Here is a 4,218-nt window from a genome sequence, read left to right on the forward strand (position 1 = left end):
TGGCTGCCGGCTGCCATCTTGGCTGACAGTTAATTTGCATAAGGATATGCTGATTAGCCAATGGGAAGGGTAGCGGTCGTATGCTAATTACCATGTTTCTCTTTTATTAGTGTAGATTGACATATAACATCATGCAAGTTTTAAGTGTACACGATATAGGTTCTTTAATCCTTTAGAGCAGTGATTTTTTTTAAAACTGGGGGATACTGGTACATTTTCTGATCTTTTTGGTTATTTGTGTAAGTTCCCCATATCTGTTGACTTCCTATGACCTTCTTGTCTCCATACTTGCTCATTAGTCCAGAGAATGCTGAAGCACAGCAAGATCAACAGAGGCAATGAAGATAGATGGAGCAGAAGAGAAGCAATCTACAAAGGAAGGTTTACAACTTGACCTTCTTCTATCCTTGGAACAGCATCATTAACAGTTCTAATTACTTTTTTATAAGCAATTAGATCATTTGTCTATTCTCAAAGATGGCCATTGCTTACATTACCAAATTCTTCCCTCTAATAAATTTAAAATATCTAGTTTATTTTCTAGTTGCCCTGATTTTTTAAAGTTTTCACTATTTTGATATTAAAAAATACTCACCTGCAAAAGTTGTTCATGCATTTTATATGTTCCTTTGTATTTTGATTTGTAGGAAAGGATAAGTGGCTATTCTTAAAATTTTAAAAACTTATTTTTTAGATTATTATTTTTAAAAATATATTTGTATTGATTTCAGAGAGGAAGGGAGAGGGAGAGAGAGAAACATTAATGATGAGAAAGAATAATTGATTGGCTGCCTCCTGCACACCCCCTCCCCCCCCCCAACCCCCCACTGGGGATCAAGCCAGCAACCTGGTCATGTGCCCTTAACTGGAATCAAACCCAGGACCCTTCAGTCTGTAGTCCAATGCTCTATCCACTGAGTCAAACCAGCTAGGGCTAAACACTTTTTTAAAGTAAGGATGTAGACAAGGATGTTAAACATATCTTTATAATATATACTAATAAGATGTAACACATATTAATGATACCTAAAATATATTTAAAAAAAATTTTTTTTGATTTCAGGGAGAGAGGGAGACAGAGAGAAATAGAAACATCAATGATGAGGGAGAATCATTCATCAACTGCCTCCTGCACGCCCCCCACTGGGGATTGAGCTAGCAAACTGGGCATGTGCCCTGACCAGGAATCAAACCATGACCTTTTGGTTCATAGGTAGATGCTCAACCACTGAGCAACCTGAATTATTTTAATTTGAAAACAAATAAATGCAAGTTAACATTTTAATGCTTTTAAAAATTATTTTCATTTTGATTTTAGATAGAGAGGAAGAGGAGAGATAGAGATAGAGAGAGAAACATTGATTTGTTGTTCCAATTATTTATGCATTTCATTGGTTAATTCTTGTATGTGCCCTGAGCTAGGATTGAATCAGCAACCTTGGCTTATAGGAAGGACACTCTAACCAACTGAGCTACCTGGCCAGGGCCAAGTTAACACTTCTAGGTTTCCTACATTACACTATGGCCTTTTTGATATTTTATTAAAAAAATTAATTTCTGATCCTGCTTTTTCACACTTCTTTCCCCTAAGAAATGTCCCAGTGGATTTCATAATTTCATAGTGAATTAACAAACTGGCCTTCAAGTTGACGTTATACCGAGTGCTTCTCTTTGTATTTACAAAGTTTAAGGTGTTTCTAATTGTACCCATCTATATCTATAATAATAAAAGTGTAATATGCAAATTGACCAAATGGCCAAACAGCAGGACGACCTTCCTGATGAAGCCAGGGCTGTGAGGGCCGAGGCAGCTGGAGATGCGAGGGCCGAGCCCCTTGCATGAATTCCATGCATCGGGTCTCTAATCTATACTAATAAAAGCCTAGGTGGTCCTCATGCCCTCGTGCTTGACGTTGTCACAAGATGGCCACCACAAGATGGCCACCACAAAGATGGCCAGTTGTGGGTGATCAGGCCGGCAGGGGAGGGCAGTTGAGGGCGATTGGGCCAGCAGGGGAAGGCAGTTGTGGGCGATTGGGCCATCAGGGAAGGGCAGTTGTGGGCGATCGGGCTGGCAGGGGAGCAATTAGACATCATCAGGCTGGCAGGGAAGCAGTTAGGGGGCAATCAGGCTGGCAGGCAGAAGTGGTTGGGGCATCAGGCGGGCAGGCAGGCAGGCAAGTGGTTAGGAGCCAGCAGTCCCAGATTGTGAGAGGGATGTCCGACTGCCGGTTTGGGCCCAATCCCGGATCGGGCCCAATCCGGCAGTCAGACATTTCCCGAGGGGTCCCAGATTGAAGAGGGTGCAGGCTGGGCTGAGGGATACCACCATGGGCACGAATTTCGTGCACCGGGCCTCTAGTGTATATATATAAAAGCCTAAGCAACAGTTACGACCGAACGACTGGTCAACCAGTTGCTATGACGTGCACTGACCACCAGGGGGCAGACGCCAATGCAGGAGCTGCCCCCTGGTGGTCAGTGCATTCCCACAGCCAACCTCCCCCGGCCCCATCAGAACTTCCAGCAGCCCCTTACTGCCCCTCCTCCTCATCAACCCCAATCGCTGGCCAGGCCAAGGGACCCCACCTGTGTATGAATTCGTGCACCAGGCCTCTAGTATTTGTAATAAATGCCATTTCTAGTCTCTATACTTAAAGGATGATGGTGGATGAATCCTCCGGCAGAGTCTGTATGTTCCTACCTAGGCCGCTCAGTTAAGCTGCCTAATCAGTATTGGGTTGGGTGTTGGTGCTCTCCTCTGCAACCTGTTTCTTCCAGGTGCGATAGTGGTAGGTAATCCTGGGAACCTCAAGAGACTCCTTGAAGCAATGCTTGATAAGATTGGGATCAGTTGTTGGGATATGTTCTCTGAACAGTGAGAGTTTGTTTACAAGAAGCGGCCCTAGGTTGATGCAGGGTTGGATCTCCGATCTATGTGTGTGTTTGTGGGTGTGTGTCCACTGGTACAAGGGAATCTTCCAAAGTATTGGGGCTATTTCTCTAATAAAGCATCTACTGATATTATAAAGAATATTAAGCAAAAAAGAATTGACATCACATCTTTTACAGCTCTTACTGAACCTCATGACTTAAGTGGTTTCAGCTATGGCAATCCTTGGGCGAGGCTAGGAGGAAGCCACTGCCAGAGGACCCAATAGTATTTGGTGTGGAGGAAAGGAGGAAAAAGCTAGGGCCACGGGTGAATTTCTGCTCTTGGCTTCTCTCCTGGGAGCAGCTATCTTTTCCATGTTAGTTTCACAGGTCGTCAGGTCCCCCTCCCGCCGTCACCGAACAAGACAATGTTTTCTTTCAGATTCTTTCGCCCATAAACAGTCCGCGTCTGTCTTCATCCTTGCAGCTGCTCCTCATCCAGGCTACCTGGCGTCAGCTAGACATCCTAAACTTTCTCACCGAAGCTGAGGCTGCAGAGTCCCAGGGCTTCTAGTCGTTCTCCGGGTCGCACATAAGGTGTCCATCACTGTGCTGGTCGCATGAGCCGCGGAGAAGCTAAGGAAACTTTCTCCCTACCCTTATAAGTTAGAAATCTTTGCAGCAGTGACTGCACTTTTCGTCCTGGGCTCTTTCCCCCACCACGCCCACCCTGCCCACACTCCCCCTCAGAGCCACCTTTGCGCACACCCCCGCCTCTGGACTGTCCTTGACCCCAGTTATCCTGACTCGGCAGGTTCTGGGTGCGCGCGCCTAAAGGCTCCGCGGCCGCCTCCGCCCCCGCGCCCTGTTCCCCGCGTGAGCGCTGGATTATTCCAGCCTTTGAGCATGGCAGATTTCCACCGGATGACATCATGGAAGCCGAGTGAGAGCCGGCTCCGAGAGGGGGACAGAGAAAGGGAGGGGAGGCGATGAGGGAGAGGGCTGGGAAGCAGAGCCAGAGCCGGGCTGCCCGCCACCCCGCTGCACGTCCGCAAGCCTGGGAGGAGCGCTCCGCCCGCTAGTGACAAAGGATGGGAGGATGCCTGCGCCGGGGAGTGCTCGCCCTGCTCAGCCCCGCAGCCGCCTGAGCGACTTCGCCCTCCGCCGGTGAGTGACTGCAAAGATCATTCAATTACACTCGTCGCGAGTCCGCACCCTCCTGGGCTCGCCGTCCCAGGCGCCTGCGTCCTTGACCCGGAGCGGGGTTTGGCACCAGCGCCAGTCCCAGGAGCCCCAGCAGCAGGTGCCTTTGCCTGGTGGGTCCGCGCCGGAGCAGAGGCTCCC

General features: G+C 48.1%; 1 protein-coding gene across 2 annotated transcripts in view; it reads left to right on the forward strand.

Annotated features, from left to right (window-relative positions):
- Window positions 1-3,766: 3,766 nt before the first annotated feature.
- Window positions 3,767-4,218, forward strand: part of MARCH1 (membrane-associated ring finger (C3HC4) 1, E3 ubiquitin protein ligase) — a 622,174-nt gene continuing 621,722 nt past the window's right edge. For both annotated transcript variants that reach the window (XM_005860516.2, XM_014534989.1), the window contains exon 1: window positions 3,767-4,041. The gene's annotated coding sequence lies outside the window, so the exon portion shown is untranslated. The remainder of the gene's footprint in view (window positions 4,042-4,218) is intronic.

The sequence above is a fragment of the Myotis brandtii genome, unplaced genomic scaffold, assembly GCF_000412655.1.
Source record: "Myotis brandtii unplaced genomic scaffold, ASM41265v1 scaffold136, whole genome shotgun sequence".
Classification (NCBI taxonomy): domain Eukaryota; kingdom Metazoa; phylum Chordata; class Mammalia; order Chiroptera; family Vespertilionidae; genus Myotis; species Myotis brandtii.